The sequence below is a fragment of the Sarcophilus harrisii genome, chromosome 1 (genome assembly GCF_902635505.1).
Source record: "Sarcophilus harrisii chromosome 1, mSarHar1.11, whole genome shotgun sequence".
In the NCBI taxonomy this organism is placed as follows: domain Eukaryota; kingdom Metazoa; phylum Chordata; class Mammalia; order Dasyuromorphia; family Dasyuridae; genus Sarcophilus; species Sarcophilus harrisii.
In genome coordinates this window covers 346,524,443-346,551,222 of record NC_045426.1, presented here as the reverse complement: position 1 = coordinate 346,551,222, position 26,780 = coordinate 346,524,443, and the positions used below count along the sequence as shown (strand labels likewise).

The following is a 26,780-nucleotide window of genomic DNA, read 5'->3' as shown; positions in this document are numbered from 1 at the left end:
GGTTCTTCTCCTCTTTTCCCCAATCATCTATGGAAACAGATGAAACACCAGGAACCAAAGGATATAGGCAGTTTAATAACCCTTTAATTATAATTCCAAATTGTTCTCCAAAATGAGTGGATCAGTTCACAATTCCACCAACAATAAATGTGTCCCAATTTTTCCACACCTCCTCCAACATTTCTCACTTTTCCCTTCTATCTCTTTAGCCTTTCATTAGAGAAAGACAAATTAAATCAACTTTGTGATATCATTTTACATCACTATTGTTTGCATGTGATCTCCTCCATTAAACTGTGAGAACCTTGCAAGTAGGTCTTCTGATTTTTTTGGTATCTCCAGTGATTACACAGATAAGAAATAAGAACTTTGTCTTTAAATTCAATGGGTTTTTTCTTACTGTGCCAACATGCTGTTCTGCATTAGGACCCTTATGCCCTGGGAGATCATCTACAGAATACCAATGTATGGTGACTTAGAAAAGATAAATGAAAAAATTCTTAAGAATAAGTAGTGAACAACATTAACTTACCTTGGGGAAATACACCTGCTCTATTTGGCAATCTAGTTGGAACAGCCTAGGCAGCTTGACAAAGTCAAATCACTCACAAGAGCATATTGTTTTAGTCCAGTGATTTCAGCCAGTTGGGCTGCAGTCAGCTTTCAAAACTGAGAGCATTGCTTACGACTGTATTCATGCCAACTCTTAAATGAGTCTGTGCATCAGTGTGTGTGTCTGTGTATATTCAGAAGGGAGTTGCATTTCTTCCTAGGACAAGTGACCTTCCCAAAGGAAAGTACTTTTACAAATTAAATTAATGATATAGTAAATGATTGAATTAGTGCTCTAAGAGAACATTGATTTCTAAAAGATTTTTTTTTCTCAGTCTAAGATCAACCACCTCTCCTGAGTGTGGGTGTGGAGAGTGACAATATTTTGATCCATATTCTTCTGACACACTGGGAGTACTGGAATGAAGAAAGATATTCCCAAAATGGCTCTGAGACAGGAATTATAAACATGATGATTCTTTCAAGGAGAGAGGAAAAGAAGTTGGGAGAAGAGAGGATGGGTCAGAAAAAACCAAGTATCAATTCTGATTCAGTTATTTACTAGCTATACAAAACATTCAATCTCTCTCCCAGCCTTAGTTTCCCATATAAAATGGGAATAAAAATAGCATCTATGACATAATATATGAAAAGTGTTTTGTAAACCTCAAAGTGTCACATAAATGTTGCTGCTGCTGGTGATGGTGGTGGTGATGATGATGATGATGATGACAGTGATAGCAATAATGTTTCTGACCTTCTACCTGGATATTTTTGATGCTTTCTGGTTCAGTGGGTACTATATGTTAAAGTCATGTATGAGACAATTTCTATGATGGGTGTGTTCCCACTAGAAGTTAAAAGCAAGCAGGGATCCACCAATTCATATAATATTGAAAATTAGGCAAATATTTAAGGTCTCAGTAACTCCAGACAAATGTCTAAGACTTTTAGTTGAAATACAGGCAATTTCCTCTCCTAGATCTTCCTATCCCAATGAAATAACAGATCAGAACATATATAAATACTCATTCTCCTTTTCTCTCAGAGAGACAGAGAGGGATGGAGACAGAGACAGAGACAGAGACAGAGAGAGAGAGAGAGAGAGAGAGAGAGACAGAGACAGAGACAGAGAGAGAGAGAGAGAGAGAGAGAGAGAGAGAGAGAGAGAGAGAGAGAGAAAGGAAGAACGAGAAAGAACACTCAAAGAAGGCTGGGGAAAAGATTTGAAAAAGAAAACTAGCCTTCATGCTCTCTTGTATTATAAGCTGTTAATCCCTCCTCTGGCCAAATCTAGAATATCCCAGGATATCCTTCTCACAAAAGACAGAGAGGGAAACATGATTTAAAAAAAAAAAAAAAAAAAACAAGGATAGCATTAGGTCTGTAATCAGACATTGTTGCTGTTCAGTCATTATGTCCACTCTTTGTGACACTATCTGGAATTTTCTTGGACGAGATAAAGGAGTACTTTGCCATTTCCTTCTCTAGCTCAATTTACAGATAAGGAAACTGAGGTACAGTGGGCTAAATGACTTGCCCAGCTATTAAGCTATTGTCCAGAGCTGGATTTAAAGTCTAAGAAAAGAGTCCTGAAGACTCTTTTCCTGGATTTAAACTCAGGTCTTCCACACTAGTCTGGTTTTCTATTCACAACATCACATAGCTTCCCCCATGTAATCAGAGCTCTTGAACACAAATCCAACTCTGCCACTTTCTATCTTTATAACCCTGAGCAAGTTAGTTAATCTTTCTCAGCCTAGGTTTTCTCTATAAAATGAGGGAGGTGGACTAAATCTTTAGGACACATTTTTTTTAATTCTAAGACCTATAATATAACGAAGAAACAGATTATAGGACATATCCTAAGCAAACTTTGTGTCATTCAGCATCCTCTGACTTTTAAAGTCCTTCATAATCTGACTCCATCCTATCCTTCCAGTCTTCTTATATAGTCTCCTTTACATAGTCTACAATCCAATGTGACTGATTCCCCATCTCCTGATAGTGGGCATTTTTACAGTTTCTCCCCAATCCTGAAAGATTCTCCCTCCTTACTTCTGTCTCCTGGCTTCCTTGAATCTCAGTTAAAATCTCAGATTCCTTGCCCTGATCATACTCACTTTCTAGAAACAATTCCCTGGTACAGCTCTGTTCCTTTGAACTTATGGCCTTGAACTCAACTAAAGAGTGATTGACAAGAATGATACTTCCTTTTCTGTACTACTTTCTCTGTTCTTCCCATTCTATTTTTGACTTTAATGTCAACCAATTTCTCTTCATTCTCTAAGGACTATTTCCTGAGGAACCATCTGTTCAGTAGGGGGGACTCATTTAGCTTTCTTGGGGGAGAACAAGCAGGTCACACATAGCCCTTGACTAACGTGTCAATACTTCTTTTCCCAACAATTCCTAGGGGAGATGGCATTGTTAAATTATGCTGCTAAGAGGTGAAACAATATTGGGACTTGGAAGCAGTTTCTATGAATCACTTAAGAAAAATGGTCTTGAGAGTTGTAAACATAATTAAGTCTGAATTTTAATTTTCAAATTCTGAGGCTGTTGGAGGAGATATACCCACCAACCCCAGGATAAGACTTCTCTCCTCCTGAAATTCTTTACTTCATTTGCTCATATTGCCTGATATTACACCATTAGATATAAATTCATTTGAATCTTTAAAATATTAACAATCCTGAGAGTATATATTAAACAGCATTTAGCATTGAGCATTTAACTCAAATTCTATATTTGGAAGTTATCTTAAAGGTTATGTAATGCATCTACACTGTGCTTTTCAGTGCAAAAATTCTTCCTATGACACAGGTGACAGATAATCATAAATATTTAAACAATGTAAAGATCACCACGACATAGTGGATTCCTCCATTGTCAGTTAACTCTAATTGGTGCAATTGTTACACTAAATAAATCTGTTATCTTTTTCTAGCATCTAACTGAAATCACGTGAGCACTTAATGAATAGATATTTTGATGGTCTGGGTGAGAAGAAAAGGGGCTATTTTGGAACATGGGCACTGCCACAAAGGGAAAGCCTGAAAGGAATGCTCCAAAAGGGTATTTAATAGGACCAAAGCAAAGAATGAGAGAAAGGCTTTTGAAAGTTAGATGGACATAGAAAGAAAGGCAGGAGAAGATAAAAGCTATATGCACCTACAACATGTTATCAAGAATCAACTTAGGTTACTTATGTATTCATGTATTCAAAGTTATAAGGATCTACTATGTGAAAGATACTGTGGTAAAACTGGAAATACAAAGGAGAAAAAATGGTAGTCCTTGCTCTTAATGAGTTTGATTTACAGACATAACGTGGTATAGAACAAAGAGAACTGGATATAGAGTTAATGAACCTGTATGTATCTTCTACTTAAGTAATGTGGGATCTTGGGCAAGTCACTTAAATTCTTTGATTCTTGATTTCCCAGTTGGACTAGATTGTATCTGAAATTTCTATGAATTCTATATTTGTTTGACATTTCATTTAACCATACAAACTATGTTTCATGAAGTCAAATAGGCAAACCATTGTAATGCTCAAATCATTGAGAATTATTGAAAATGGATAGTGAACTGACCCCAGGATTAAACAGAAGGAAGAGAGGGGACTAGAATGTGAAGGAGAAACTACAATGCTTTCAATGATCCCAAGTTGTTTCCTGACATCTTTTTTTTTTCTATTTTTAAATGCTTTATTGATCTTTTTTTATTATAATAACTTTTTATTGATAGAACCCATGCCAGGGTAATTTTTTTACAACATTATCCCTTGCACTTACTTCTGTTCCGATTTTTCCCCTCTCACCCTCCACCCCCTCCCCTAGATGGCAAGCAGCCTGACATCTTTTTTAACAATAGTATTTTTTGAATGATGAATCTTACACCACCACAGTCTCCAAAAAATCAAAATTGGAAGTCACCCAAAGGACACTAGAGAGACATATTATGTACTAATTGGGTGCTGTCAAGGATGTCTTGTGCACAAGAAGTACAATATGGACATGTCCCTGGAAAAGAAAGTGGATCATTCATGCAGAAAGGATGAGGGATAACAGATGTCATGTCAATACAATATTAATATTAAAATACCTATAAGAAAGTCGACAGAAGCCTTGAAGCCTTATAAAAAGTCATGGCCAAGATTAATGCAGAGTGAAAAGAGGAATATTGTTTGAAATTGGAAGGAATTCCCACACATGGATCCGTGGAAGTATAGAAAGATATTTTCCATTCAAAAAAAGAGACATCAGAAGCTACCATATGATACATATTGGTATAAAGTAATAATAATGTCATCTTTGTAAAATATTATAAATGTTACAACTGAATTCAACTCAACCAATATTCATTTACCAGAGTGCTCACCTTACAATAACCTTAGAAGTATTATCTGCACTTCATCCATTTCTCTGTGTGTCTGTCTGTCTGTCTTTTTCTCCCTTTTTTCCTCCCTCCTTGACTCTCTACCTCTTCTTCCTTGGAGAACAAAAACTACTAGTTCACAAGATGTTGTAAAGGACCACAGAGACTGGGGGAACTCTAGGTAAGGTGTAAGACCCTTCAGCCCTGAGGGAACCTGCTGACAATGTCTGGTTTGGCTCCCCACCTCCCTTTGGTGTTCTCCCCCTTCCTGAGAAGTCAAGAAGGGCATGACCACCTGTGTTCTACTTGAAGCAAGGGATACGTACAGTAAAGAAGGGCATTTACATATCAAAAGCAGGGTGATTATAGTTAGCACTTGTGCAATGTGCTGTGGTGATGTAATAATGGTTGTATAGTTGGCACATGTTCAGTGTGCTGTAGTGATGTAATCATACTAAGGTATTTGGGAGCTGAGAGGACTTGAAATAAACAGTCTCCATATTTGACCATTCTCATGGGTCTCCTGCCTTCTTCATTCTTCCACTAAGAGCTAGGACTTGGGCTGGTCCCAAGATCCTCCAGAGAGCTCGTCCAGATGGTATATTTTGGTACCCCAGCATGGGGGCTTTAGAAAGCATAGTACGTTTTGGCACCCCAATTTGAGGGCTCTAGAAAGCACACTACAGGATGTGGCACTCTTTTGTCCTATATTTCCTATATTTGTCCTATATTGTCCTATATTTAAAATACCTGTGATTCAGAATTACAGTCTACCTACCTGAAAAATTTCTCCCTGCTCTCTTCTAACTCATTCCCATTCATGTCAACTTCAACCTACCATGTTCTTGTCCCAGCCTAATCTCCCCTTCCATCTGACCAAGTTCTATGGGTAACAAATTGATGCTAGAACTGTTCTTCTCATACTCCTTCCATATTTTTACAATAACAGAAAATAGTGAATTTCTGACTATTTTATCAAGTATTAAATGTTTTATTCAAAATCTCTGCTATAATGATCCCAGGAGAAGAGTAGGCCTGCTTCTTGCTCTGATGTCTTTTCCAGACTTGCCTCCTATGACCTTAACTCAGCATTTTCTGCTTCTTTACAAATCTGTGCTGCCTTGGCCAATGATTGACTTCTATTATGAAATCACAGCTAGATCCTCAATGCTGTATTCCTATTCTCTTACTTTTCTTTGATTGACTCTCAGTCCCACTCCCTTTAATACCTGTTTCAAACCTCTACTTTCCTCAAATTACATGTAGTAGTACCTCCTGACTTCTCTCTACCAGCAAAAAGCCTTGTAAAATACTTCACAACCACCCCAAAAAAATTAGTCTATCTATCCTGCCCTTCTTTTTCCCAATTCTCCATCTCAAATCATACCATTATGTACAATTCTTTTCTCATTTTCCCTAATCTTAAAGAATGAAGCAGTCCTCTTTGCCAATTCCAAAACCTCCCTTTTTTCACTCAATTCCCTTCCATCCTATTTCCTTCTAAAGCTTGTGCCCTTCAATGATCCACCTCTTTTTATCAGAGATTTTTAATCTCTCCTACCTATCATCCTATTCTCTACTGCTTGCAAATGTAGTAGAGATTGGATTAGAGCCAACCTCTATATAGTATGCTTGTTTCTCTTCTAAACTCCAGTCTGCAACAATTGTAGTAAGGCAGAGAACACTGGCTCTGGAGCAGGGGGCTATACTCAAATTCCTCCTTTAATTCGTGTGTGACTTTGTGTAGGGGACTTAATCTTCCAGGACCTCAGTTTCCTCATCTGCAAAATAAGCAGATTGAACAAGATCTCTGCAGCCTTTTCCAGCTCTAGCACTACAGACCTATACATGGGTTTCTAGATATCTCCAACTGAATGTCCCAAAGGCATTTCAAATGTAACATAATCAAAACAGAATTTATTCTGTTTTCTCCTTAAACCCTTTTTCTCTCCTTAACTGTCCTATATTTTGAGGGTGCTAGAATCCAGGTTCACAACCTCAGTATCATTCTGATCTCTCCCCTCTTTCTCTCGTCCTTCACATTCAGTTGTCATGTCTTGTTATTTCCATAATCGGGATTGTACCTGTCCATCACACAGTCACCACTCTAGGCCAGCCTCTCACATCATCTACAGGACTGTTGCCATGGCCTCCTCACTGAGCCTCATGTCCTCTCTTCTCCATCCTCTGCACAGATGCCAAATGGATAGTCCCATAACACATCTTTGATCCTGTCACTTTTGAACTTAAGAAGCTCAGCTGGGATTTTGGAAATTTTTAGAAAGATTTACATGAAATGATGCTGAATGAAGCAAGCAGCACCAGGAAAACATTGTACATAACAACAAGACTGAATTACTGAGAAAAACTAAGTTGCTCATGATCAACTATGATGGACTTAGTTTTTCTCAGTAATTCAGTGATTCAAGAAAATTCCAATAAACTTTGAATGGAAAACTTTGGATGTCATCTGCAGCCTTTAGAAAGAGATCTATGGAGACTGAATATGGATCAATGTACACTATTTTCACCTTTTTTTTCCTTCTTATTTCCTCTCATAGTTTTTCTCTTTTGTTCTATTTTTTCTCCCAACATGACTCATATGGAAATGTGTAAAAAATGAATGTATATGTATAACCTAAAAAATTAATAATTATAAAAATAAGGAGCAACTCAGCTGGGATTTTCAGGAGAAGGAATAGTTAAATTTTCAATTAAGTTTTCAGAGCCCTAACAACTTAACGCCTGCCAATTTTTCTAGGTTTAGTGCATATCACTCTCCTTCACCCACCCAAACTGGCCTGCTTGTCATTCCTTGTATATTCCATTCTATGTCTTCCCTCTGTATCTTTGTACAACTAGTCCCCAATGTCCCCAAGTACTGCTTTCCCCTCTCCTACCTCTGCTTCTTTCAAAGCTAAGTTTGAATGTAACCTCCTCTAGGACATTACTAGAGTCTTCATCCCAGAAATTGTTTTGTACATTAAGTTTATATTTAATTTCCTGTGTAAATATTTTCCTAAATGGAATGTTAGGCTCCTTGAGGATATAGACTTTGAGGGCTGGTGCTTTATTGGGAGAGGGAAGTAAAATTTTAATTTCAAGGGTGTAGGGAATTCTACCAATGTGCATTACAAACCTCATAGTCCTGGAGAACTTCCCGGGACATTGAGAAATTAAAACTTGCCCAAGTCCATATAGTCAATATATACCAGAGGTGAGACTTGAATCTACATCTTCTTGACTCTAATCTGGCCCTTTTTCCACTAAGATACACTACAATGATTCTCACATGATGCGTGAAATATAATGAATGTTTAATAAATGTTTGTCAAAGAAGTGAACGTCAGATTGTAAAACTGAGCTTCAATGAAGCTAATTAACCCCAATGGTCTATAAAGTTCCTTCCTATTCTAATTCTATGAGCTCATGATTTATCCAAGTTTATAAATGTCAGGCCTTCTCCCTCTCTTACCTTATCCCTCTCTAATTCTTTCTCTTTATTTCTCCTTCCCCCCTTTTTTCTCTCTCCTCCCTACTCCAACTATACCACCTTGTATTTCTAGAACAAGTTTCCTGGTGAAGTACAAGGTCTTTTCAAGGTGACTTCTTTTCTTTTAAAATAAAATGTTGATAGTTTTTGTTTTTACATAGCTTAGATTTTCTTCTATATTGCTTCTCTTTTCCCTTTTCCAAAGAGTCACTCTATATAACAAAAAATTTATTTTAAAAAGATGAAGAGGAAAATAATTAGCAAATACAATCAATACACTGAAAAAAATCTGAAAATATATGCAATATCTTACACCTGTGGATTTCCTACCTTGACAAAGGAACAAGAGGAAATGTCTCCTCCTATGTGTTCTCAGAAGGCAATCTTCTCTAACTTTGTAGCATTCACTTCCAATTGTTTGGTGATAGTTATTCTTTTTGTCTACATTATAACAATCTTCTAGGTATGTATATGTCTTTCTGTGTTTATGTGTGTATATATATATATATATGAGTATTGCATGTGTACATATATATACACACATATACACATATGTGTTTTCTTGGCTCTCTTTACTTCACTGTGTCCCGCTTTAAGTTTTTCTTACTTCTCTGTAGTCATCAAAATCAGTATTTCTTGCAAAACAATATTATATTACATTCATATACCCCAACATATTAACCATTTTCTAATTAATAGGTATTTGCTCTATTTCCAGTTCTTTGTTACCATCAAAATAAAGTGCTGCTATAAATATTTTAGTGTAGATGGGACCTTTCTTTTTATCAATTACTTTAATGTTGCTTCATCTAGAGTTTCACCTAGAATCCCGAACATCTGGAAGTACTGTCAGCTGTTAGCTTGGTACATCTGGGTTCCTGATTCAATTCTATTGTCAGAACTTTTCTCATTATGACTGTGGGAGGCAAAACACATCAAGACTTCCTAAAAAAGAGCTCCATATGGTGAACTAAAATAAAATAAATAAAAATAATATAAACAAAAATGAAATAAAACTAAAATTAAAAACTCAGGCACTGCCTCCTGACTATACTGAGCAAAATGATCACTATTTATTTACCTGCTACAGTTATACAAAATCGGAAGCAGCCTCGACAGCTTTAAGTCAGCTTTATAATGGTAGGCATTTCACGGTTGCCTAAACAGAACAGGCTTTTTTTTTTTTTTTTTTTTTTTTTTTTTTTTGGCAGATTGCATCTATAGAAACTGGTGGTAATTGGTGTTTTACTGTTTCTAATCAAAGAACCTTATTTCCAACTCTTAGATGCTTCCCATTCTGGATGATTTCTTTACTGGCTAGTACAACTCAGCCCTCCTGCCTCTAGCACACACATCTGGGTAGCAGCAGTCAATCCCAGTCTAGGAATTTGCCTATATAATGAATAACATTATCAACACCTCAGAATTATTCATTCAATAATACACATGAAGCCTAAGCCAGTTTCTTTAATATCTCTATGTAGAGCATTCTTTATCATTGTTGTTGCCTTTCTATTTTAGAAAAGATATCTTTTCATCTTTCTATGTTAAGAATTCTGAGTGGCAAAATCTGGTTGACAAAAGCTGCCTCCAAAAGCTGCCTCTACCTCTCCCACATGACATGTCCCTTCCTCCATGGAGAGAACTCTAGCCCACACCCAGAGAGCTGCTGCCTTGGTTACTACCCATAAGAGAATTAGGCAGAAAATCAGACTCTTGACTTTCAGGTTTCAGGCTATTTATAAATGAGCATGATTTAATTGATGCCTAAAGTTCAACTTCAAACTCTAATCAATGAGTAATGCTTCTCTGTCTCTGTTTGTGGTTTTTTCCTTCCCATTTCCTTTCCTTCTCTCTCCCTCACTTTTCTCTATCCACTTCCATTCCTTCCTCTCGGAATAGAAAAAAGCTTTGATTGCAGCACATGTATGAAACTAAAGAGGAAAAAAATCAGCTACCCAGCCTGATTCCAATCTAGTTTAATAAACATTAGGTATCTACTTAATGTCCAAAAAAAATGTACAAGATTCTATACTAAAGGGTTTCTGTTTGTTATTTTTGGAGGGTGGAGCAAACCTGCCTGATTTCAATTGTTATAAATATGAAGGGTTTGAAAAAACAGAAGACTAGCAAAAAGTGTTACACAGTGAACCATTTTTTATCCCTTTTTTTTTCCCAAAGACCAATGATGTCACAAGTGATGAATGCACATAAATTGGATTTAAGTGAAGCAATCCCACAGTCATTAGTCTCATTCTCTCTTCCAGAATAATCAAAATCCAATGGCAAGACAATAGTCATGATGACTGGCAAATTGCAGTGGATGACCCTGGCCTTTAGAACAAATTGTTCTCATCTCCCCATTCCACTGGGGGATATCCTTACATGGTTAGGGCAGATAATCCATTGGTTATCCTCAACTTAGTTTAGCCCATCTGCAGAGACAGTTTACCAGGATATGACTGCTCCATATGTTATAGCTTCTTGGAGCTGCAGATGAGTTGAGTGACAGGGGGATACTAGAAGTGGTTAAGTCCCTCTGACAAAGCATAGCAAACGTTCCCACCAAAAGTGCCAGTGCTCCATGAATACCACAATTGTTTCAACTTTGCAAATGAAACAACATTAAGTGGCAGAAAAACACTAGATGAAATGTTTACTATTTTCCTAATAGGGAAACTCCCACTACCAGCTACTCTGCAACTTCTAAAGTCTTAGAAAAGTTGCGTGGGAACTTGGAAGTTAAGTTATTTGTCCAACGTCTGTCTCAGCAGCTAGAATGTATCAGAAGGCTGGGTTGGAATCTACACTTTCCTGCTGCCCATACCAGCTTTCGATCCCCTATATCATGTTTCTGAAGATACAAAGGCACAAAACAGTCCCTGTTCTCAGGGAACTTACATCCTACTGATTTTCTCCAAAGTCCAGCAGTAAATCCCATAGCTCCACAAACAGAACCAGAAGTGAAGGTAGGAATAAAGGAAGTGTTAAAATGCCTGGATTCCACTCTTGGCTCTTTGCCACCCAATGTGAAATTCATGTACTTTAGCAGTAATCATCTAAGTGGAAGCCCCTCCTCTTTCACCCAGCTGGGTAAGCTAATTCTAATCTTTCTTTTACCAGTCTTCAGTTACTTTATCATTCTAGACACTACAGTGTGGGCAAGACTGGAGCAGAGGCCTGAGTCAATCATTCTAGTTTTCCCTAATTTAAGGAATTCCTTGCCCAGAGGGCAATTAGTGAACACAGAATGGTAAATGATTTATTTCTGAATGGGGGGCTCCTATTCAGTTTTGAGACAAGATTTCTACAGTGATTTTGCCAGGTGTTTCCTAGAAGACCTTGGGGTCTAAGAACAATGCCCATCTTTTACCAAAAAAGAAAAAAACAAAGATCTATTTTACTCAGTGTTTCCAATGACCCCTCAGGCTGACACCAGACCTATCATTTGACAAATAAATACTTAATGCATTTGAAAATAAATTAAATAAGCTGCCTCTACAATCTAATTCATTCAAGTTTTAAAGTTTGCCTACTTCTAGACCTTATTTCCAAGTAAGTGCAAATTGTGCAAGTATGCACAAGTATCCAAGAATACAAGTAAATGTTTAACAACCAGCTCTCCAAAAAGTAGCTCAGGCTTTTAAATTTAATCTAAATTATTAACACTTTCTCTACCACTTTTTTACATTTAGAAAATCAACAAAACAACAAATCAAGCAATGATTTGTAACATTTATTGATTTCTAAGGTATAAATAATCCAAATGAAAATTTAATAGTCGTCTTCAAGCTAGTTTGAATATGAACCTGCTTACAAAGCATCAAAATAACCACAGTTCATACTTGAAGTTTACAAAATGCTTTTCTCATAAGCCTTTGATGTAAGCTTTATAAATTTTACTACTCCTTTCATCTTACAGATGAAGAAACTGAAACCTAAAAATATTTAATAATGATCCAAGTATCTCACAGCTAATAGGTATTCAGTCTGGTGACTAAATCTGGGGTTTGATTCTAAATGAGAAAAAAATTGGCTGTTTATCCTTCATGGGAGAATTAGCTAAAAGAACTTTGCTCAAGCCCTTTTTGAACAGGAAAATGAGGATGCCCATCACAGGGGGAATAGCTGACTAAGTTATACTAAATGAAGGTGGTAGAAATAACACTCTTGAGACTGAAAATTGGATAAAGGAAAATTTATTTTAAAAGAATCATAAAGAATTGTCTTAACAATTCTGGCCGGAAGTGGGCCCCACTCCTCTTTGGGAAGAGGGAGCACTGAGTACAGAAATGGGGGAACCTTTATACTTGTTTGTGTGAGGCAGCTCCTTTCAGAGAACAGATTGGTCCGTTTTTTCTAGGTTAGAGTATTTCTGATACACCCACTACTTGTTTCCCCTTAATATGTATAAAACAGCGCCCCCCATCATATATCCCATGTTCAAAAATGGTCGAAAACTCCTTTTCTGGGGTGTGTTGTTTAATATTCAATTAGCCTATTAAGGGAGTAGTGATTTGGTCAAGTTAGGTCAGGCCCAACTAGTTTGGCCTGGGTGGGCTATTATCTTAATTTGTGGTTTTCTCAAAACCACAAGAGTTTTTCTGATTGGTTGAATCCACCTGTGCCTTACTAGCCCCCCATCCCCAATTTTTTATTTGCTCAAGGGTTCTATTGATCATTTAAATGTTCTGCGAATCCTAATTTTCCTTAACCTCTCACCTTCTGAAAACCTCTTGGTCAGTGGTACCCACTGTCCCAATCCCATACTACCTCAAAGCTTGCAACACTTGTGGAAACCCAACTTTTCAGCATTTCTCACAAAGGTAATTGAATATTATTGTTCCATAAGTAATGATCAGTAGGATGATTTCAGAAAAGCCTGGAAAGACTTACATGAACTGATGCTGAGTGAAGTGAGTAGAACCAAGAGAACATCATACACAGTATCAGCAAGATTATGTGATGATCAACTGTGATAGACTTGGCTTTTCTCAACAATGTGGTGATCCAAAACAATTCCAATAGACTTGGATTGGAAAATGCCACTCCCATGGAGAGAGAACTATGGAAACTGAGTGTGGATGGAAGCATATTATTTCCACCTTTTTTTGTTCATTTGTCTTTTTCTTGCTCATGGGTTTTTTTCTTTTGGATCTGATTTTGCTTGCACAATATGACAAATATGAACATATTTTAAAAGGATTATACATATTTAACATAGATCAGATTGCTTGCTGTCTTTGGGAGGTAAGGAAGGAAGAAAGAAAATTTTAGAACACAAAGTTTTACAAAAGTGAAAGTTGAAAACTATCTTTACATGAATTTGGAAAAATAAAATACCATTAAAAAATAGAACTTTGCTCAGATTAGTAAGACGAAATATTGAATAACAAGTAAAATTCATTTTTCCAATTGTTTTCTGAACTATTTATAAAGACTCTGGATTTTTGACATCTCCAAAGCATGACTAAAACATCTGGAATGGTTCAAAAGAGAGGAGAAAATGTTTGTATTCCTTTGCCAAAAGCAAAATTCTAGACTTTGTGGGAGGCAATACTGGCTAGTGGTTAGAGTTATTAAATGGGAAACAAAAGTCTTTAAATGCAATGTGCCACTGACATATTGTATAGAATTGAATAAAGTCTCAGAAAGTCTCAATTTCTTCATCTGTTCACTAGGAATGATATTACTTGCCTTACTATTAACAATTCAGGATAAATAGGTCAATTTCATGACTTGGTCACTGGCCCTACATAATGACTCAAAAATGTACAGTGTGAGAACTGAAAATTCTCAATGTTATTGAACTTTTCTCAAATACTTAATTTGATTTTCTTTTCTGAATTTAACTTCAAATTGTTTTCAGCTGTCAAAAGGCATGGGCTGTTTTCTAGAACAAAGATATAGCCAAGTGTGTTCAGCACTGGGGGCTCCTCTATTTTTTACACACACACACACACACACACACACACACACACACACACAGCTCCCACCTTAAATTGTTGTATCTTACAGAATATTTCCATTCAGGAGTGCAAGGCAGGTTAAGATTTTTAACTTGTCCCACATCCAAATATTTTGATTTTTTTAAAGACATAATTGTTGCAGGTTTGAAATATATATTAGAAATAACTCTCAATAAACTGTGTTTTGACATATATCCCCTCCCACACACACACACTTTTTTTTTTTTTGCTGAGGCAATTGGGGTCAAGTGACTTGCCCAGGGTCACACAGCTACGAAGTGATAAGAGTCTAAGATGGATTTGAACTCAGGTCCTCCTGAGTTCAGGGCTGGTGCTCTATCCACTGCACCATCTAGCTGCACATACACATACTTTTTAAATGGAACATGTAACATGTTACTTATCTATTTATGAAAATCATAACACTTTGCTTTCTCTTGGCCATGCCAACAAACAATAAGGACAACTGAAGAACTCAGGGACCAGATTTGAGAAAGAATCCCAGTCTCATATCAGAATGTGGAGAAAACAAGCTTCTTCATTTTCTCCTTTGGTTAATCTTCTGACTTTCCCCGCCTCAGCCAACTTGGTCTCTCTCATTAGTCTTGATGACAGAACATCTTGTTCTGTCTAATAATTGCTCTTCCCAGGGCACAGTGTCTGAATTGTCACTATGACACAGTGGCAGAGAAAGGGATCTCAGCTCCCCAATTTAGGAAGGAAAATTGGAAAAGACAGTTACTGTTCCAAGCACAGTACAAGAAGTGAGTCAACAATATGAGCATTTCTTAAAGAGGCTTCCAATTAGTCTCAGCAATTCCTCAGGCTGCTCAGAACAGCACCATCTTTCCAAAGCCATCATTCTTTCTAAGAGCTGGTTCTATTTCCATAAGATTAAAGAAAAAAAGAAACTAAAAAAATTTGCAATACACCAATATCTCTTATTGGGCAATAACGTTACAGTGAGGATATGGGAAAAGACAAAGTCCTAAAAATAATAACATGCAACATCAGAGCTTCTCTTCAGAAGAGTTCAGAGTAATTCTCACAGCATACACCATCTCATTAACCATACATGAGGATTTAATTGCCACCCTTCAAATTTCAGCTCAAATAGGGTAGCAGCACTTATAAGATAGAGGGAGTCTATGTAGCATACTAGAAATCATTAGGAGGGATGACTTTTTGAGGGGTGTGTGAAATAAGATTTCCTAGGGTGGAAGGAAAGGACAGGAGAACTCTTTGAGGGATGGGTGAAGTAGGAAGAATTGGGGGGAAAATAACGTAATAGGGATAGGGTAAAAAGAGGTTGAGAAAGAAAATAGTGAGTAAAAATAAGATTGAGGGAAATTCACAAATAGTAAATTATAACCTTGAATGTGAATGCAATGTTTAAAATATCTTTTTGTGGGGGACAAAGAACTGAACATTACAGGGATCCCCATCAACTGAGGAATGCCTAAACAAATTGTGGTGTATGGTTGTGATGGAATTAAGCACTATGCTATAAGAAATGATAAGATCAGTGATGTTAGAAAGACACGGAGAAAGACTTACACAAAATGATGAAGAACTAAGTGAGCAGAATCAAAAGAACACTGTATATAGTAAGAGCAACATTGTTTTTAAAATGACTTTGTGTGACCAAGTCATTTCGACTATTATAAATGTACAAATTAAAAATTAAAAACATATGAAGAGTTGATATCTATATCCAGAGAAAGAACAATACAATAACTTTACATTTATATATATATATATATATATATATATATATATATATATATATATATACACATACACACATATACATACACCTGTTTGTGTCTAATGGTAGCCATTTCTAGGATGCAAGGGGAGGAAAAAAAAGGGAAAAAAGGAACTTACATGATAACTTTGTTGTATATTTAGAAGGAATAGCAAGTTGTATGTGGTAGATTTCCAGTTTCATGTGAAGGAAAGGATAAAGCACAAAAGGGTAACTATAGAACAATGTCATTAGTAGAAATTTATTTTTAAATGGTAAATAAAATCATATCAAACTAAAACAATTTAGCTAAGAAAATATTCATCATGGCCAAATTGAATTTATACCAGAAATGTAAATATCATTCAAAATTGTGAAAATAATCAACATAATTACATTAAAAACAATAATAACATCCAAATACATTAGATGAAGAAAAGGCCCTTATTATACTTTGACAAAGTATAATGATCATTTATGCTAAAAAAAAAAAAAAAAAGTTTACAAACTACAGAGGGTCTTTTTAACATTATAAAAGCATGTATCTAAAATCAAAAACATGCATCCTATGCAATAGGAATACATAGAACCTTTTCCAATAAATAGAGGATGTCCATTCTCTGCACTATCATTTGATACAATTTTGCAAATTCTAACAATATAACAATAGCATTAAAACAAGAGAAATAAATTACACTCATAAAGATAAGTAAGAAAAGATAAAAATTTTATAGTAACTTTTTCATAAACCATTCCTCAAAATGTAGAGAACGTAATCAAATTTATAAAAATAAAGACCATTCCTTAACTGCTAAATGGTTGAAGAATATGAACAGGTAGTTTTCAGAAGAAATAAAAGCTATCTAGTCATAAGAAAAAAACATTCTAAATCACTAATAATTACAGAAATGCATATGAAAGCAACTCTGGTACCATCTTACACCTATTAGACTGGATAATATGAAAGAAAAGAAAAATGACAAATGCTGGAGGTGATGTAAAAAAACAAGTCTACTAATGCATTGTTGGTAGAGTTGTGATCTAATCCAACCATTCTGGAGAACAAGTTGGGATCACAAAGTATAGAATACTTCTTGATCCAGCAATATCACTACTAGGTTTGTAAAATCCCAAAGAGATCAATGAAATAGGGGAAAAAAGATTCATGTCTACAAAAATATCTATAGATGCTCTTTTTATAGTGACAAAGAAACTGAGGGAATGTCTATCAGTTGGGGGAATGACTGAACAAGTTACACTATAAGATTGTGATGAAATATTACTGTACTATAAGAAATTAAGAAAATCATGACTTCACAAATGGCTGAGGACATATATGGATTAGTACAGAGTAAAGTAAGCAGAATCAGGAAAGCAATGTACATAGTAACAGCAGTATTATAATGATAATCATGTGTGAAAGACTTGGCTACTCTGATTATATAATGATCCTTGACAATTACAAAGTATTCATGATGAAAAATATCAAACAGAGAACTGATAAAGCCTAAGTGGCAGTTGAACTGTATAATTTTTTTCTTTATTTTTCTTGCTTTTTTGGCAACAAGAATTTTTTTTTTTAAGAAGTTATCAAATAGTGAGACTATCTCACTTTTATATTCTTAATGACTGAGAAGGATAGCTGATCCTCAATCAGGTTCTATCTGATCAATAACTTCCAAGAAATGACCCAAACCTCCAAATCTTATCAGTTTAATTCAGAAACTGCTAAATTTGATCAGGTACTAACAATGGCCCTCACCAAGTTCTGTGATCTCAACAAATGTGTTTGATGAGGGATATCACAGCAAATTCTTCAGATTCCCCTGACTGAGCTTCATTATATAGATTATCAACTTTATTCAAAGTAAGAAATATTTGTTAAGGTTCTACTCTTTACTTGGCTCTGTGGATAAGATGAAATAGACAGGTTTCAAGGAGCTCTGCAAGCTGCCATTCTCCTTTCCTGCTAGATTCCTCAGCCCCTGGCATAGTGCCTTGCAAATAATAGGCACTTGTTGATTTTGAGAATTTTATATTATCATTCCTCCTTATTCCCTATAGCCATATGTAATTGAATCAATACTGACATTTTTTCTCAAAACATAGCAAGGATTTCCTTCAAAGCAACATTTCGAGCACAGAGCCAAATGCCAGGTATGTATCAGAGAATGAATAATTCTTCAGATTGAGAAGACTGAGTTTCCAAAATGCTTTCTTGTAAATCTTTGGCAGGCTTTATGAATACTTTCCATCCTGTCCATCAGCTTAGGTTTCTGCTGGCAGAAGTAGCAAGGTAAAGCCAGAAGGAAGAGAGCATTGAGACACACAAGAATCACATGCATATGTGAACTAAAAAGAGTTGTCACTGATTCCCTAAAGAATTAGATCACTACATTCAAATTCTGTGAGTCAGTCATCAAAGAACACACTGACCTATGCCAAAAATATTATTTATAAAAGCCTGTTTGAAAAATACATATATACTTTTGCTACAAAAAAGTCACACTTCTTTGGAAACATTGCTGATAGTTTTAGAAGCCTGAACTATATTTATGGACCCAATCTCATGCTATTAAGAATAATCATGGTCATTGTGATACACTGAAGAAGTAATATTCACAGGAATGGATGAAACCAAGAAAGGATGGAACCAACATTCTGTAGGTAAATAAAAGAAAAAAGCCAAAAATGATGGGAAAAGCAGTTAGGAAATCAGCCAAGAAAAAGGAGCCAGACAATTGAAATATGTATGGAGAATCCAAAGAAGGAAGCATTAAAATGGAAAAAGGAAAATGTTCAGGTAGAATGAGAGGAAGAATTTTATTTTATTCCTTCAGCAAGATATAAAGAGCTTTGCATGCAATTCATAATCATTTTGTAGTATATGTGACCTAGAGTGGGAAGGAACTCCCCAGCCTATCTAACCCATCCCACTTATTTTATATATGATGAAATGGAGGCCCAGAGCAACCTGCCCAAAATGACAGAGAGCTAGAGATAGAGACAGGGAAGCAGAGGGGGAAAGGGACAGGGAGGGAAGGAAAGAAAGTGAGAAGGAAGGGAGAGGGTAGAAGGGAAGGAGAGGGTAAGAGGGAGGGAGAAAGTGGGAGGGAGGGAGAGAGAAGAAAGGGAGGGAGAAGAAGATGCAGGGAGGGAGGGAGAGAGGGAAATAGAGAGGGAGGAAGAAAGGGAGAGAGAGGAGGAGGAGGAGGGAGAAAGGGAGAAAGAGAGGGAGGGAGAAAAGGAGAGAGAGGGAGAAGAAGAAAGGGAAAGAGAGAGGGGGGAAAGGGAGAGATGGAGGTAGGAAAAAATGGAAAGAAGGAGGGTAGGAGAGACAGAGAAAAGAAGAGAAAGAGATACAGAGAGAGATAGACAGAGTCAGACATACAGAGAGATAGACAGGAAGAGAAATTTGGAGCTAACTTACAACTAATTATGTACCAACAAGGTAGATAGATACAGATTAAACTAGAAATAATCAACAGAAGAGAGGCACAGAATTAAGAGAGATCAAGAAAGGCTTCTTATAAAAGATAATTTTGGCTGGAACTTGAAGGACTGAACCTGAATAGCACTGAGGAGTCTGATCAAATAACCTCTCCTATTCCCAACAAGACCAAACTTAGTGGATCTTGGAGCTTTTGCTTCTAGAGCCTTAACTAGGAATTCTGGTACAGAGAGAAAAATCAAGTAGAAGGGGAGAGAAACTTAATATATGTGCTTTCCTATTCAGGAGAGTATAAATGGATAATTTGGGAACTGAGGAAGATGAGGAATCAGAAAGACAGGGATCCAAGGTGATGGGAATTAGGATGGAGAAGAATAGTGAATCAAAGCAGAAACTATTTGAAAAGAGAGAAAGTAGCAAGGGTTCCACAGAGAATGATGGCAACAAGAATCTGGCCAGGATTACAGGAATTTTGAAAAAGTGGTGGTTTCTAGAGGATAAGAACAGGGCAGGGATGGAGCCAAGATGGTGGAGAGGACACACTGTTCTTTCTGAACTCTCCTACTACCTTCACACTAATTACAAAATTCAGCCTCTGAAATAGTGCTGGAGTAGCAGAATCCACAAATATTGGGAGTGCAACAAATTACCCACAGAAGATAATTTCAAAAATTACCAGAAAGGGTCTGTTTTGATCGGGTATAGGGATGGGAGGAGGCCAGGCCCAGGCAGGGAGGCAGAGCATGGAGGCCAGCCCACGCTGAGCAGATGGGGAGGGGGAGGGGGAGGGGCAGTCTCCACAGAGCGGAGAATCTACAGGGAAGAGTCTACCACAGTGTTGGCTATCCTGCCCTGGTTGCAAGCCAGTGGGTCAGCAGAGAAGTTATAAAACATCCAGCACAAACACAAAAGGTAAAAAGTGTACCCCAAAGCACCAGAGTCTCACAGGATCTGGCCACAACCACCCAGCAGCAGGAATGACTCAGTGCAATCCCAGCACAGATGTTGCTGCTTCCAGGTATCTGCAGAGGAAGCTTGGAACATCATTGCCCTAAAAAAATAGATCCCAACTTTCTTTTTTTTAATGAGCAAAAAGGCAAAGTGACAGCTTCTATAGTGAAAGAGAAGAACAAATTTCAAACCATGAGGAGGCTAAAAGCAGACTCTCCAGATGAAGCCCCACAGGGTGATATAATCTGATCCCCACCACACAAGGCTCTCCTGGAAGGAATTAAAAAGGATGTTGAAAGATAGCTAGAAGAAAAATGAGGAAAGGAAAGGAAAACTTTGCATATAACTCATTAAAAGATAGATTTGATAAAATGGAAAAAGAAAAAAACTCCCAGAAAAGCAGAATATGTGAAACAGAAAAAGAAAATAATTCCTTAAAAAAAAGAATTTGTGAAAAGAAAAAAGAAAATAAGAGGATGAAGGCATATAACTCATTAAAAGATAGATTGGAAAAAGAAAACAATTCCCTGAAAAACAGATTATGTGAATTGAAAAAGATAAAGAACTCCTAGGAAAACAGAATTTGTAAATTGGAAAAAGAAAATAATTCCTTAAAAAAAATTTTTTGAATGAAAAAAAATTCAATAGAAACAAACAACTCATTTAAAAACTCAACTGGAAAAGTACAAAAAGAAGTAAAAAAAAAAGTAAATGGAGAAAATAATTCATTAAAAATCAGAACTGAACAAATGGAAATGAATAACTTGATGAGATATCAAGAATCAGTCAAGCAAAACCAAAAAAATGAAAAAAATAGAAAAAATGTTAAATACCTACTTGGGAAAACAACAGACCTGGAGAATAGATCTAAGAGAGATAATCCAAGGATTATTAGACTCCATGAAAATCATGATTTTCTGATAAATCAGCATAAGCTGGCCTCTGTGCTTTGCCTCCCTGTCTGTGTCTGGCCTCCTCCCATGCCTGACCAAAACAGACCTTTTCTGGTGATTTTTGAAATTATCATCTGCTGGTAATTTGCTGCACTCCCAATATTCGTGGATTCTACCAGTCCAGCACTACTTCAGAGGCTGAATTTTGTAATTAGTGTGAAGGTAGTAGGAGAGCTATTTTTCAGGAAATCATCAAAGAAAACTGCCCAGAAACTGGGCATTGACCCCCACTTAACACCATACATCAATATAAGATCAAAATGGGTTCATGACCTAGGCATAAAGAATGAGATTATAAATAAATTAGAAGAACATTAAAATAACATAAATAAATTAGAATAATTAGAAAAAAGAAGAAGATAGTTTACCTCTTGGACCTGTGGAAGAGGAAGGAATTTATGACGAAAGAAGAACTAGAGATTATTATTGAACACAAAATAGAAAATTTGATTATATCAAATTGAAAAGGTTTTGTACAAACAAAACTAATGCAGACAAGATTAGAAGGGAAGCAATAAACTGGGAAAACATTTTTACAGTCAAAGGTTCTAATAAAGACCTCATTTCCAAAATATATAGAGAACTGACTGTAATTTATAAGAAATCAAGCCATTCTCCAACTGATAAATGGTCAAAGGATATGAACAGACAATTCTCAGATGAAGAAATGAAACTATTTCTAGCCATATGAAAAGATGCTTCAAGTCATTATTAATCAGAGAAATGCAAATTAAGGCAACTCTGAGATACCACTACACACCTGTCAGATTGGCTAGAATGACAAGGAAAGATAATGTGGAATGTTGGAGGGGATGTGGGAAAACTGGGACACTGATACATTGTTGGTAGAATTGTGAATACATCCAGCAATTCTGGAGAGCAATTTGGAACTATGCTCAAAAAGTTATCAAAATGTGCATATCCTTTGATCCAGCAGTGTTACTACTGAACTTAAGAGATTTTAAAGAAGGGAAAGGGACCTGTATGTGCAAGAATGATTGTGACAGCCCTCTTTGTAGTGGCCAGAAACTGGAAACTAAGTGGATGCCCATCAATTGGAGAATGGCTGAATAAATGGCTGAATAAATAAATATTATGGAATATTATTGTTCTATAAGAAATGACCAGCAGGATGATTTCAGAAAGGCCTGGAGAGACTTACATGAACTGATGCTAAAGGAAATGAGCAGGACCAGAAGATCATTATATACTTCAACAATAATACTATATGATGATCAATTCTGATGGACATGGCCCTCTTCAACAATGAGATGAACCAAATCAGTACCAATAGAGCAGTAATGAACTGAACTAACTACACCCAGTGAAAGAACTCTGGGAGATGACTATGAACCACTACATAGAATTCCCAATCCCTCTATTTTTGTCCGCCTGCATTTTTGATTTCCTTCACAGGCTAATTGTATACTATTTCAAAGTCCAATTCTTTTTGTACAGCAAAATAACTGTTTAGACATGTATACATATATTGTATAAGTTAAATACAACTTATTACTTATAAACTTTAACTTATACTTCATCATATTTAACATGTATTGGTCAACCTGCCATCTGGAGGAAGGGGTGGGGAGAAGGAGGGGAAAAGTTGGAACAAAAGATTTTGCAATTGTCAATGCTGAAAAATTACCCAAGCATATATCTTGTAAATAAAAAGCTATAATAAAAAGAAAAGAAAAGAAAAGAAAACTGCCCAGATGTCAGAGAATCAGAAGGTAAAATAGCCATTGAAAAAATTCACTGAACACTTCCTGAAAGAGACCCCAAAATTGAAACTCCAAGGAATATTGTGGCTAAATTTCAGAACCATTAGACCAAGGAAAAAATATTACAAGCAGCCAGAAAAAAAAAAAAATTCAAATACCAAGGAGCCATGATAAGGATTACTCAGGATCAAGCAGCTTCCACATTAAAGGATCAAAGGACCTGGAATCTGATATTCTGAAAAGCAAAGGAAGTAAATTGCTTAAATAGTCCCATTTTAGAAAAAGAAATAGGACCAGGTGGATTTACATGTGAATTCTACCAAACATTTAAAGAACAATTAACCCCAATACTATATAAACTATTTGAAAAAATAAAGAATGAAGGAGTCCTACCAAATTCCTTTTATGACACAGACATGGTACTGATACCTAAACCAGGTAGGACAAAAATAGAGAAAGAAAATTATTGACCAATCTCCCTAATGAATATTGATGCAAAAATCTTAAATAAAATATTAGCAAAGAGATTACAGGAAATCATTCCCAGGGTAATACACCATAACCAAGTAGGATTTATACCAGGAACGGAGGACAGGTTCAATATTAGGAAAACTTTTAGCATAATTGACTATATCAATAATCAGATTTGCAAAAACCATATAATCATCTCAATAGATGAAGAAAAAACATTTAATAAAATCCAACACCCATTTCTATTAAAAACACTAGAGAATATAGCAATAAATGGACTTTTCCTTAAAATAATCAGTAGCATCTATTTAAAACCAGCATTAACCATCATATGTAATGGGGATAAACTGCAACCATTCCCAACAAGATCGGGAGTGGAACAATGTTGCCCACTATCGCCATTACTTTCAATATTGTATTAGAAATGCTAGCTTTGGCAATAAGAGGTGAAAAAGAGATTAAAGGAATTAGAGTAGATAATGAGGAAACCAAATTATCACTCTTTGCAGGTGATATGATATTATACTTAGAGAACCCTAGAGAATATTCTAAAAAGCTATTAGAAATAATCCACAACTTTAGCAAAGTTGCAGAATACAAAATAAATCCACATAAATCATCAAGCATTTTTAGACATCACTGACAAAATCCAACAGCAAGAGATACAAAGAGAAATTCCATTTAAAATAACTGTTAATAGTATAAAATATTTGGGAATCTATCTGCCAGGGAGAAAGTCAGAAACTATATAAGCAAAACTACAAAATGCTATCCACACAAATAAAGTCAGATCTAGACAATTGGGAAAATATCAAAGTGCTCTTGAATAGGTCAAGCGAATATAATAAATATGACAATACTACCTAAACTACCTAGACTAAAAATACTACTACACTAATCTATTTATTTAGCACTATACCAAACTCCCAAGAAACTATTTTATTGACCTAGAAAAAATAACAAAACAAAATTCATCTGGAAGAACAAAAGGTCAAGAATTTCAAGGGAACTAATGAAAAAAAAAAAAATCAAATGAAGGTGGCCTAGCTATACCATATTTAAAACTATATTATAAAGCAGCAGTCATCAAAATCATTTGGTACTGGCTAAGAAATAGACTAGTTGATCAGTGGACTAGGTTAGGTTCATAGGACAAAATAGTCAATAACTATAGCAATCTAGTGTTTGACAAACCCAAAGTCCCCAACTTTTGGGATAAGAATTCACAAAACTGCTGGGAAAATTGGAAACTAATATGGCAGTACTAGGCATTGACCCACACTTAACACCGTACAACAAGATAAGGTCAAAATGATTTAGACACAAAAAATGAGATTATAGATAAATTAGAAGAACATAGAATAGTTTACTTCTCAGACCTGTGAAGGAGAAAGGAATTTGTGACCAAAGAAGAACTAGAGATCATTACTAATCATAAAATAGAAAATTTTTATTATATTAAGTTAAAAAGGTTTTGTACAAACAAAACTAATGCAGACAAGATTAGAAGGGAAATAATAAACTGGGAAAATATTTTTACAGTCAAAGGTTCTGATAAAGGCCTCATTTCCAAAATATATGGAGAATTGACTCAAATTTATAAGAAATCAAGCCATTCTCCAACTGATAAATGGATAAAAGATTATGAACAGACAATTTTCAAATGAAAAAATTGAAACTATTTCTAGTCATGAAAAGGTGCTCCAAATCATTATTGATTAGAGAAATGCAAATTAATTAAGACAACTCTGAGATACCACCATACACCTCTCTGATTGGCTAAGATGACAAGAAAAGATAATGGTGAATTTTTGAGGGGATGTGGAAAAACTGGGACACTGATACATTATTGGTAAAACTGTGAATGAATCCAACCATTCTGGAGAACAATTTGGAACTATGCTCAAAAAGTTATCAAACTGTGCATACCCTTTGATCCAGCAGTGTTACTACTGAGCTCATATCCCAAAGAGGTCTTAAAGAAGGGAAAGGGACCCACATGTGCAAAAACGTTTGTGGAAGCCCTTTTTGTAGTGGCTAGAAACTGGAAATTGAATGGATGGTCATCAATTGGAGAATAGCTAAATAAATTGTGGTATATGAATGTTATGGAATATTATTGTTCTGTAAGAAATGACTAGCAGGATGAATACAGAGAGGCTTGGAGAGATTTACATGAATTGATGCCAAGTGAAATGAGCAGAACCAGGAGATCATTATACATGGCAACAACAAGATTATACAATGATCAACTCTGATGGATGTGACCCTCTTCAACAATGAGATGATTAAAACCAGGTCCAGTTGTTCAGTAATGAAAAGAATCAGCTACACCCAGAGAGAAAACTATGGGAAATGAGTGTGGACCACAACATAGCATTTCCATTCTGTTATTGTTTGCTTGCATTTTTGTTTTCCTTCTGAGTTTTTTTTTACTTTCTTTCTAGATCTAATTTTTCTTGTGCAGCAAGATAACTATATAAGTATGTATACATATATTAGATTTAACATATACTTTAACATATTTAACATGTATTTGACTACCTGCTATCTAGGGAAGGAGGTGGGCAGAAGGAGGGGAAGAGTTGGAACAGAAAGTTTTGCAAGGGTCAATATTGAAAAATTACCCATGCATATGTTTTGTAAATAAAAATAAATAAATAAAGCATAAGGACAGAAAAAGAAAGTCTAAGTGATCATGGGAAATATGAATAAGCTTATCCCTCCTTCTGACTCTCAGTGTTACAGAGTAAGAAAGAAGTATTCATGCCTGAGAAGTTCCAAGAGAAAGAATAGCTTCAGGAAGAAACTAGACATCTTAGAGCACCGGAAGAGGGAAGGAATGTGAGAAGAGGAGATTTAGGATGAAAAGGACTCTGTTAACAACAGGAAGGGAGAGCTGGGGCTAACCAAGCTCAAAAGGGTTGAGAAAGTGGGGGAGAGTTGGCTGGTTATCATGGGTAAGGGGTTTTCCTCAAGAGAGGAGGTGATTCTGAATCACTAGAATTAGAAGAATAAGAGATTAAAAAGTTACTAGCCAAAAATCATGAGGAAAAATAAGTAGAGAAAAGCTAAATCAATTCCAA

General features: G+C 35.9%; 1 protein-coding gene across 1 annotated transcript in view; it reads right to left on the bottom strand.

Annotated features, from left to right (window-relative positions):
• Positions 1-26,780, bottom strand: part of ADAMTS12 (ADAM metallopeptidase with thrombospondin type 1 motif 12) — a 467,290-nt gene that overhangs the window by 398,851 nt on the left and 41,659 nt on the right. The gene's annotated exons all lie outside the window — the stretch shown is intronic.